At 48.8% G+C, this 12,100-nt stretch overlaps 1 long non-coding RNA gene across 1 annotated transcript in view; it reads right to left on the bottom strand.

Moving 5' to 3' along the window:
* Window positions 1-11,217, bottom strand: part of LOC135050511 (uncharacterized) — a 97,635-nt gene extending 86,418 nt beyond the window's left edge. The window contains exon 1 of the long non-coding RNA XR_010241639.1: window positions 11,107-11,217. This is a non-coding gene — a long non-coding RNA (uncharacterized LOC135050511). The remainder of the gene's footprint in view (window positions 1-11,106) is intronic.
* Between the last annotated feature and the right edge of the window lie 883 nt (window positions 11,218-12,100).

Genomic DNA, 12,100 nt, shown 5'->3' with positions numbered 1-12,100 from the left:
AGAGGGAGAATAGATCTTGTGGCAAGCGGAGCGAGCCACCGAGCCCGCAGCGTGGCGAGCCTACAAGGGGTTTTCTAGCACTCGCCCAGCTGCAGGACATATTGGTGGTCGGTATCCCACTGTCGGGATCATGACCGCCGGTAAGAGGTATGTATTCCGGGACGAACATTTCCATTTTAATATAACACAAGTAAGTTTATAATTTACACATGTGCCATCAGAGCCACATTTGTCTCTTTCTATGCCAACAGACCCCTCCTCTGCAGTACACTAGCATTTGTCACAAATGTCCTCATGCTCACTAGCTACTGACAGTAGTGCCCCTTATTTACAATATGAGTCAAAATTCACATTATGCCACACGGTATGAGCCGAAATTCACATTACGCCACACAGTATGAGCCGAAATTCACATTACGCCACACAGTATGAGCTGAAATTCACATTACAGCACATAGTATGAGCCAAAATTCACATTACGCCACACGGTATGAGCCGAAATTCACATTACGCCACACGGTATGAGCCGAAATTCACATTACGCCACACGGTATGAGCCGAAATTCACATTACGCCACACAGTATGAGCCGAAATTCACATTACGCCACACGGTATGAGCCGAAATTCACATTATGCCACACAGTATGAGCCAAAATTCACATTACGCCACACAGTATGAGCTGAAATTCACATTACAGCACATAGTATGAGCCAAAATTCACATTACGCCACACGGTATGAGCCGAAATTCACATTACGCCACAAAGTATGAGCCAAAATTCACATTATGCCACACAGTATGAGCCGAAATTCACATTACTCTACACAGTATGAGACAAAACTCACATTATGCCACACAGTATGAGCCAAATTCACTTTTTGCCATACAGTATGAGCTGAAATTAACATTACGCTACACAGTATGATCCAAAACTCACGTTATGTCACACAGTATGAGCCGGAATTCACATTATGGCAAACAGTATGCCCCCAGCAGTGCCAGATACGCATAATACCCCCGTGGTGCTCACCGCTATTATAAAAGTATAACACATTTTCTCTGACGTCCTAGTGGATGCTGGGGACTCCGTAAGGACCATGGGGAATAGCGGCTCCGCAGGAGACTGGGCACAAAAGTAAAGCTTTAGAACTACCTGGTGTGCACTGGCTCCTCCCCCTATGACCCTCCTCCAAGCCTCAGTTAGATTTTTGTGCCCGAACGAGAAGGGTGCACACTAGGTGGCTCTCCTGAGCTGCTTAGTGAAAAAGTTTAAGTTAGGTTTTTTATTTTCAGTGAGTCCTGATGGCAACAGGCTCACTGCATCGAGGGACTAAGGGGAGAAGAAGCGAACTCACCTGCGTGCAGAGTGGATTGGGCTTCTTAGGCTACTGGACATTAGCTCCAGAGGGACGATCACAGGCCCAGCCATGGATGGGTCCCAGAGCCGCGCCGCCGTCCCCCTTACAGAGCCAGAAGACGGAAGAGGTCCGGAAAATCGGCGGCAGAAGACGTTCTGTCTTCAACAAGGTAGCGCACAGCACTGCAGCTGTGCGCCATTGCTCTCAGCACACTTCACACTCCGGTCACTGAGGGTGCAGGGCGCTGGGGGGGGCGCCCTGAGACGCAATAAAAACACCTTGGATGGCAAAAAATGCATCACATATAGCTCCTGGGCTATATGGATGAATTTAACCCCTGCCAGAATTCACAGAAAAACGGGAGATAAGGCCGCCGAGAAGGGGGCGGAGCCTATCTCCTCAGCACACTGGCGCCATTTTCCCTCACAGCTCCGTTGGAGGGAAGCTCCCTGGCTCTCCCCTGCAGTCACTACACTACAGAAAGGGTTAAAAAAGAGAGGGGGGCACTAATTAGGCGCAGTATTAAAGATACAGCAGCTATAAGGGGAAAAACACTTATATAAGGTTATCCCTGTATATATATAGCGCTCTGGTGTGTGCTGGCAAACTCTCCCTCTGTCTCCCCAAAGGGCTAGTGGGGTCCTGTCCTCTATCAGAGCATTCCCTGTGTGTGTGCTGTGTGTCGGTACGTTTGTGTCGACATGTATGAGGAGAAAAATGATGTGGAGACGGAGCAGATTGCCTGTAATAGTGATGTCACCCCCTAGGGGGTCGACACCTGAGTGGATGAACTGTTGGAAGGAATTACGTGACAGTGTCAGCTCTGTATAAAAGACAGTGGTTGACATGAGACAGCCGGCTACTCAGCTTGTGCCTGTCCAGACGTCTCATAGGCCGTCAGGGGCTCTAAAGCGCCCGTTACCTCAGATGGCAGATATAGACGCCGACACGGATACTGACTCCAGTGTCGACGGTGAAGAGACAAATGTGACTTCCAGTAGGGCCACACGTTACATGATTGAGGCAATGAAAAATGTTTTACACATTTCTGATAATACGAGTACCACCAAAAAGGGGTATTATGTTCGGTGAGGAAAAACTACCTGTAGTTTTCCTGAATCTGAGAAATTAAATTAGGTGTGTGATGATGCGTGGGTTTCCCCCGATAACAACTGATAATTTCTAAAATGTTATTGGCATTATATCCTTTCCCGCCAGAGGTTAGGGTGCGTTGGGAAACATCCCCTAGGGTGGATAAAGCGCTCACACGCTTGTAAGAACAAGGGCTCTACCCTCTCCTGAGATGGCCGCCCTTAAGGATCCTGCTGATAGAAAGCAGGACGGTATCCTAAAATGTATTTACACACATACTGGTGTTATACTGCGACCAGCAATCGCCTCAGCCTGGATGTGCAGTGCTGGGTTGGTGTGGTCGGATTCCCTGACTGAAAATATTGATACCCTAGATAGGGACAGTATATTATTGCCTATAGAACATTTAAAAGATGCATTTCTATATATGCGTGATGCACAGCGGAATATTTGCCGACTGGCATCAAGTCTAAGTGCGTTGTCCATTCCTGCCAGTAGAGGGTTATGGACACGACAGTGGTCAGGTGATGCGGATTCCAAACGGCATTTGGAAGTATTGCCTTATTAAAGGGAGGAGTTATTTGGGGTCGGTCTTTCAGACCTGGTGGCCACGGCAACAGCTGGGAAATCCACGTTTGTACCCCAGGTCGCCTCTCAACATAAGAAGACGCCGTATTATCAGGCGCAGTCTTTTCGTGGGCAAGCGGGCAAAAGGTTCCTCATTTCTGCCCCGTGACAGAGGGAGAGGAAAAGGCTGCAGAAATCAGCCAGTTCCCAGGAACAGAAGCCCTCTCCCGCCTCTGCCAAGCCCTCAGTATGACGCTGGGGCTTTACAAGCAGAATCAGGCACGGTGGGGGCCCGTCTCAATGAATTTCAGCGCGCAGTGGGCTCACTCGCAAGTAGACCCCTGGATCCTTCAAGGGATATCTCAGGGGTACAAATTGGAATTCGAGACGTCTCCCCCTCGCCGTTTCCTAAAGTCGGCTTTACCGATGTCTCCCTCTGACAGGGAGGCAGTTTTGGAAGCCATTCACAAGCTGTATTCCCAGCAGGTGATAATCAAGGTACCCCTCCTGCAACAGGGAACGGGGTATTATTCCACACTGTTGTGGTACCGAAGCCGGACGGCTCGGTGAGACCGATTCTAAATCTAAAATCTTGAACACTTACATACGGAGGTTCAAATTCAAGATTGAGTCACTCAGAGCAGTGATTGCGAACCTGGAAGAAGGGGACTACATGATGTCTCGGGACATCAAGGATGCTTACCTTCAGGTCCCAATTTACCTTTCTCACCAAGGGTACCTCAGGTTTGTGGTACAGAACTGTCACTATCAGTTCAGACGCTGCCGTATGGATGGTCCACGGCACCCCGGGTCTTTACCAAGGTAATGGCCGAAATGATGATACTCCTTCGAAGGAAGGGAATTTTAGTTATCCCTTACTTGGACGATTCCCTGATAAGGGTAAGATCCAGGGAACAGTTGGAGGTCGGTGTAGCACTATCTCAGGTAGTGTTGCGGCAGCACGATTGGATTCTCAATATTCCAAAATCGCAGCTGATTCCGACGACTCGTCTTCTGTTCCTAGGGGATGATCCTGGACACAGTCCAAAAAAAGGTGTTTCTCCCGGAGGAGAAAGTCAGGGAGTTATCCGAGCTAGTCAGGAACCTCCTATAACCGAGCCAAGTCTCAGTACATCAATGAAAGGGTTCTGGGAAAAATGGTGGCTTCCTACGAAGCAATCCCATTCGGCAGATTCCACGCAAGAACTTTCCAGTGGGACCTGCTGGACAAATGGTCCGGGTCGCATCTTCAGATGCATCAGCGGATAACCCTGTCACCAAGGACAAGGGTGTCTCTCCTGTGGTGGTTGCAGAGTGCTCATCTTCTAGAAGGCCGCAGATTCGGCATTCAGGACTGGGTCCTGGTGACCACGGATGCCAGCCTGCGAGGCTGGGGGGCAGTCACACAGGGAAGGAATTTCCAGGGCTTATGGTCAAGCCTGGAGACATCACTTCACATAAATATCCTGAAGCTAAGGGCCATTTACAATGCTCTAAGCTTAGCAAGACCTCTGCTTCAAGGTCAGCCGGGGTTGATCCAGTCGGACAACATCACGGCAGTCACCCACGTAAACAGACAGGGTGGCACAAGAAGCAGGAGGGCAATGGCAGAAGCTGCAAGGATTCTTCGCTGGGCGGAAAATCATGTGATAGCACTGTCAGCAGTATTCATTCCGGGAGTGGACAACTGGGAAGCAGACTTCCTCAGCAGATACGACCTCCACCCGGGAGAGTGGGGACTTCACCCAGAAGTCTTCCACATGATTATAAACCATTGGGAAAAACTCGACAGGTATTGCGCCAGGTCAAGGGACCCTCAGGCAATAGCTGTAGACGCTCTGGTAACACCATGGGTGTACCAGTCAGTGTATGTGTTCCCTCCTCTGCCTCTCATACCCAAGGTACTGAGAATTATAAGATGGAGAGGAGTAAGCACTATATTAGTGGCTCCGGATTGGCCAAGAAGGACTTGGTAACCGGAACTTCAAGAGATGCTCACGGAGGATCCGTGGCCTCTACCTCTAAGAAGGGACCTGCTCCAGCAAGGACCCTGTCTGTTCCAAGACTTACCGCGACTGCGTTTGACGGCATGGCGGTTGAACGCCGGATCCTGAAGGAAAAAGGCATTCCAGATGAAGTCATCCCTATCCTGATCAAAGCCAGGAAGGATGTAACCGCAAAACATTATCACCGCATTTGGCGAAAATATGTTGCGTGGTGCGAGGCCAGTAAGGCCCGACGGAGGAAATTCAACTGGGTCGATTACTACATTTCCTGCAAACAGGAGTGTCTATGGGCCTGAAATTGGGGTCCATTAAGGTTCAAATTTCGGCCCTGTCAATTTTCTTCCAAAAAGAACTAGCTTCAGTCCCTGAAGTTCAGACGTTTGTAAAAGGGGTACTGCATATACAGCCTCCTTTTGTGCCTCCAGTGGCACCTTGGGATCTCAATGTAGTTTTTTGGGTTCCAAAAGTCACATTGGTTTGAACCACTTAAATCTGTGGAGTTAAAATATCTCACATGGAAAGTGGTCATGCTGTTGGCCCTGGCCTGTGCCAGGCGCACGTCAGAATTGGCGGCTTTATCCTGTAAAAGCCCTTATCTGATTTTCCATTCGGACAGGGCGGAATTGAGGACTCGTCCTCAGTTTCTCCCTAAGGTGGTTTCAGCGTTTCACCTGAACCAACCTATGGTGGTGCCTGCGGCTACTAGGGACTTGGAGGACTCCAAGTTGCTAGACGTTGTCAGGGCCCTGAAAATATATGTTTCCAGGACGGCTGGAGTCAGAAAATCTGACTCGCTGTTTATCCTGTATGCACCCAACAAGCTGGGTGCTCCTGCTTCTAAGCAGACTATTGCTCGTTAGATTTGTAGTACAATTCAGCTTGCACATTCTGTGGCAGGCCTGCCACAGCCAAAAATCTGTAAATGCCCACTCCACAAGGAAGGTGGGCTCATCTTGGGCGGCTGCCCGAGGGGTCTCGGCTTTACAACTTTGCCGAGCAGCTACTTGGTCAGGAGCAAATACGTTTGTAAAAATTCTACAAATTTGATACCCTGGCTGAGGAGGACCTGGAGTTCTCTCATTTGGTGCTGCAGAGTCATCCGCACTCTCCCGCCCGTTTGGGAGCTTTGGTATAATCCCCATGGTCCTTACGGAGTCCCCAGCATCCACTAGGACGTCAGAGAAAATAAGAATTTACTTACCGATAATTCTATTTCTCGTAGTCCGTAGTGGATGCTGGGCGCCCATCCCAAGTGCGGATTGTCTGCAATACTGGTATATAGTTATTGTTACCAAAAATCGGGTTATTGCTGTAGTGAGCCATCTTTTCTAGAGGCTCCTCTGTTATCATGCTGTTAACTGGGTTTAGATCACAAGTTATACGGTGTGATTGGTGTGGCTGGTGTGAGTCTTACCCGGGATTCAAAATCCTTCCTTATTGTGTACGCTCGTCCGGGCACAGTATCCTAACTGAGGCTTGGAGGAGGGTCATAGGGGGAGGAGCCAGTGCACACCAGGTAGTTCTAAAGCTTTACTTTTGTGCCCAGTCTCCTGCGGAGCCGCTATTCCCCATGGTCCTTACGGAGTCCCCAGCATCCACTACGGACTACGAGAAATAGAATTATCGGTAAGTAAATTCTTATTATTAATAATAAATATTTTGAGGGATATAAGTAACCCATAGTAATAAAAAAAAAATCTAAATTTAACATATATTAAAACAGAGCTGTCTCAGTGACACACTGACAGATAAGAGTGTGTCTTACCCTCTCTGCTGAGCGCTGAACTATCTCAGGCTCACTCAGCTGTGTCCTCCGCTCCGGCTGCGGCTCCGATTCCTCCTGAGATGAACGCTACCTGGGCTGGGCCTGTGATGTTGGTGTGGCTGGCGGCGGCAGTTGCAGGACAGTGAGGACACGGCGCAGGAGCAAACACAGGATTTCTATGGCAGGGTTTCCATATATTATATATACATACACACACACACACACACACACATACATATAGACAAGGTGTGGAGGCGTCACTCAGAGGCTTTCACACGGTGTATAAATCAAGCCAGGTGTGGTTATTCAAGTCAACGTTTCGGGGGACGAACCCCCTTCCTCAGGACACTACAAACAGTCCCCGAAACATTGACTTGAATAAACTCACCTGGCTTGATTTATACACCGCCTCTGTATCGGGGCTGCACCACCCCTAGGAAGGCACCAGGGCAAATACACCTTAGGGGATGTTGGAGTGCCGGACTGCTGGATGGACTAATATATATATATGTTCGCAAAGCCGTCACTCCACTGCTGTACATAAATTACTTGCGGCCGGTGCCCTCCAGGTGTATTCGGCCAGAACGGTCAGTCACAATACGTCACAGGTAGGCGGCACTTACGGCGGCTATGAATAATCACACGGACCCCAGCAGTTTGATCAACGTTTCAATCTTGTATTCAGATTTTATTTTAATTTTATTTTTTTCAACAAAAACAATGGGCGGAACTCTTAGGAGATGTTAATAATTACACCACATCACAGCATGTCACCAATCACATAGTACACATACATACACAGCATATACACACACACACACACACAATAGTATACATACACATACATGACATACTTACATACATAAACACAGACATAGCAGTAGTACACAACATGCATACATAAAGTAGACACACATGGTAGCATACATATACACAGCAGACACAGCTGACACCATATGTACTGTACACACACATCTCTTTCACAAAAAATAAAACACAGCCACCATATATAGACGCTGCCAGCCCCTGCCGTGTCAGCGAGAGCCCGCCCGGCCAGCATCTTTAATCAAAGACGCCCGCGTACCGACCCCCCCACCAGACCCACCACCTGACGTGCGTCCCATACCTGCAGACATGAGACCGTGCACCCGACTCGGCCGGTCCACCCCCAAGAGAAGGGAAATGCCTGAGGAGCTGCTCGCCTCTCACTCACCCCGCTGCGTGCGCGTAGCCGCGGGAGAAGACTGGAGGGCGCGGGCGGGAGGTGGAGCTTAACCTCAGTCACCCCCTGTGCGTCCGCTGGGAAACCATGGCCCATTAGTGACAGCAGCATATGATGATGTGCCTCTAGTCTATAAATATATTGTCCACGGCGGCTGGCGCAGCAGCTCAGTTTGTCGGTGACAGACTGCAATAAGCAGCGCTGGCACAGCAGCAAGCTGAGATCGAGGGCTTATCATAGCCCGCGGCGATCATTGCAGGCGGGTGGTGCAAGACATTAGGGGGTGCCTGTGCGCACCAGGCACCCCCCGTGCGCACGCCTATGAACTTACTGACACACTGATGCACACACTTATTGATGCAGATACCCCTTACTGACAGATACCACTTACTGACACACATACCACTTACTGACACACACGACAGATACCACTTACTGACACATATACCATTTACTGAGACATAGACCACTTAATGATCGATACCGCTTACTGACACACACATACTGACTCAGATACCACTTACTGACACAAAAAATACAGATAAACTTACTGACAAAGAAACCACTTAAATATGGGAGAGGAGACCCCCAAGCCTGGTGTGTTCTGCAACTCGCCGGGTTTTGCATGCCAGCTCTGCTCTGACATCCATGGAAGCATGGGCGATCCAACACGGTTTTCCAATGGACAGTAAACTGCGCATGTGCAGAACAGGTCCTGCAATCGCATCGTGGGGATGCTAACGTCTCTGCCTGATTGACAGGCAGATGCATTCAGAGAGAGGGGCAGGGGAGGCCGACGTTTATGGAAACGGGAGTGGCGAGGCCTTGGCCAAGCAAGCCGCACAGTGACTGCTAGTCTGAGTAAACTCAGGCTTACTAGCCTGCAATCACAGATGAACATCGCGACCGATGGTTGCTATGTTCATCCAGAACTGCGATTGCATTACAGTTTAGAGATCGCAAATGCAGGAAGGCGGTGGTATGCACCTCCACCTGCAATTGCATTGCTAAGTTTTGCATTTGCAAAGCCCTATGTTCCCTACCATATGTACACGCACACACTTACACACTAGAGTTAATTTATGCCAAGAACCAATTAACCTGTGGGAGGAAACCAGAGCACCTGGAGGAAACCCACACAAGTATGGGGAGAATATACAAACTCCACACAGAGCCATTGTGGGAATCAAACCCACAACCTCAGTGCTGTGAATAAATGGAGTCATCTGTAACTTTATTATACATAAATGACCTTTAATATGAGAGAACTCCACCCCTCTATAATACACTTTCAGATTATCGACACAAGTTCCATTCTATGACAATACCAAACACATCCTACATTAAATTAGACCCATACCAAAATTCTGAAAATACTTGGGGTTAAATAAAATGAACCAATTTCATTTTTGTGCAATTACCCTATAAAAAAATATGTATACAGTATTTAATTCTTATATGCCTCCTGCCTTCACTCCTTATATAGGCATGGATTCAGCTTGTGTTTAGGGAGGCCAATCCCGGGGCATTTTTTCAATCCCGGGAATCGGGATTGAAAAATGCTCAATCGCGGGATTCCCGGGATCCCAGGATTGAACCGTGATTCAATTTTTCTCCCACCCCGCCCCGCCCATTTCAAATTTAGATTAAAAATAAATAAATAACATACTCACTACAGGCATGAGCACAGTCTGGCGGCGTCCTCCTCCATTTAAGGTCAAAGAAGGCGGGCTGGAGGGCAGCCACGATGCAGACCAGATGCGGCGGTCCGCCGGAGGGAAGGTGTGTGGATGCGCAGCGTGACCTTGCTGACGTCACGCCGTGCACAGCCGGGGCCGGCCTCCTCCACTGATCAGGTGGGCTGGAAGGCAGCTGAAGAGTAGATGCTGCGGGCCACCGGAGGAAAGGTGTGAGATGTGCACGCCACGCACAGCCAGGGCCGGGCAGCGTCTGAGGCTGAGCCGAGCGCTAGTGCTCAGCAGCGCTGCCTGGACAAGAAAACCAAAATGCCCATGTGCAGTTTAATCCCGTGAATCCCGGGATTGGAGGCTCCAATCCCGGGATTCAAATCCCGGCATTTTTGGCCTCAAATCCCGGGATCCCGCCGATCCCGGGATTGGCCACCCTACTTGTGTTGTAGTCTTGCGAAAAATCGCAAAACTAAAACTCCTTTCTCTAGCATGCCGGGTCCTTCGCTAATTGCATTTTAAGGGAAGCCCCTTGTCAGTTGCCGGGCCGACATGTTTTGGATCGCAGTGGCTGCAATGAATGTTACGCAGCCTGCCCCACAAACGGTCCGGACACACCTCCGTCGCCCGGACTGCACCCCTGCATCACCGAATCCAAAACGCCGCCCACACCGGGACTTACACTGCGTGCAATCACAATCTTAGACTTCACGCATGCCCGCAGCGGTGTGCATGCTCAGAAGTGCGGAATTCTCTTCTGCTAACGATACTGAATCGGGCCCGTAACGTCTCATTAATGTGTGCAACCTGTTCTCTTTTATGCTTAATTTTAATGTGTACTTTATTTAAGTCACGTGTTCTCCCCTCACATATATATATTTAAGTTGTACCCCCGGTCTCCTCTTAAATAATCAATTTGTGTCCCCTGCCCAGCCTTATATATTTATCTTGTGCTTCCAGTTCTCCCTTATATAGTTAACATATGCCACTGTCTCAGCGTTAGATAATATTGTTCTGCCACCTACACCCCACATTTATATTTAACTTGTGCCCATCCTTCCCTTATATATTTAAATTGTGCCGCTATCTAATCTTAAATAATATATTAATGTATGATTTTATTAATTTGTCACATGCCCCCATACATATTTAATTATATTGTCACTTGTCCCGTGATATGTATTTAGTTTGTACCCACATCCCCCCTTTTATATTTAAGTTGCGCCTCCTGAGTGACCCCGTTTATATTAAAATTGTGGCCCTTTTCCTCCTTATATTTAACTTATGCCCACTAACCCCCCTTTTATATATTTGTATAACTTGAGCTTCCTGTCCCCCCTTTTACAATATCATTATTTAACTTATGCCCCGTTCTCTAATATATGTACTGATGTTATGAAACCTACCTTGCTCTTCTGCTGTGCTGTAACTTGTATTTATTATATGCAGCCCCGCACCATCCAGGGTAAACTGAAGGGACTTACTGTATGTGCTGCCAGTGCCACAAGCCACATCGAGTGCGGGGGCGGAGCTTCGGGCGGTCTGGGGGCGGAGCCTCGGACGTGACTGGGGGCGGAGCCTCAGGCATATATGGCAGCAGCCCGTTCTGGACAGGCTTTGGGGTAGTCACTGTCAGAAGTCGGACTTTAGCCAGCCGATCAGGATCAGGGGTGGAGGTGAGTGAGCAGCTGGTGATGACAGGATTTTTTTTTTTTCTCCTGTCAACACTGGCTGCACTAGAGGGAGCCTCTGGGCCTATTTTCAATGGGGGGCCTGGAGCTGCAGCTCCATCCGCCCCATTGTTAATCCGGCCCTGGTACTAGCCCTGTGCTGGGCGTGCCCCCTACGTCAGGGAATCTGATCGTAGATGTGATACATTTAGCACATCTACGATCAGGTCTGAATCACCCCCATAGAACAATCGTGCCTGCATTTTTTGTCTCCCCTCCGGGAGCAGCCCAAAGTGGAGACGCTACTGGTGGCTTTAGGGAAGAAGGGCCAGGCTTACATGTCATCTTCCAAGAATAAAGGCAAGTATAACATAGATCCCTTAATTCTCTTACCAATGCTGAATTAGAAATAAGGATGCCTAACCTCCGTCACCCGCACCACCACCATCAGAGGCGTAGCTCATACGATGCACAAATGTATCATCTACTTGCACTTATTGTTGGTAGATTTACAATGCAGGCCCCCAAATCTCTGGTGAATTTATAATGCAGACCCCACATTCTCTACCGGTCCCTGTATCATGCAGTCCTCAGATTTGTTGTGCCTTTACTATACAGCAGATTTATCGGTGCATCTGCATGTGTAGACAGGAATCCCACCAGACTTATCGATGGCCAAATGCTAAGTGTGTATAGGTTACTTGATTGGTCACTCAGTTGGCCAGTCCGT

This window comes from Pseudophryne corroboree, chromosome 2, assembly GCF_028390025.1.
Source record: "Pseudophryne corroboree isolate aPseCor3 chromosome 2, aPseCor3.hap2, whole genome shotgun sequence".
NCBI classification, from domain to species: Eukaryota; Metazoa; Chordata; class Amphibia; order Anura; family Myobatrachidae; genus Pseudophryne; species Pseudophryne corroboree.
The sequence above is the reverse complement of the archived record's forward strand: the minus strand, read 5'-3'. Positions and strand labels throughout refer to the sequence as shown.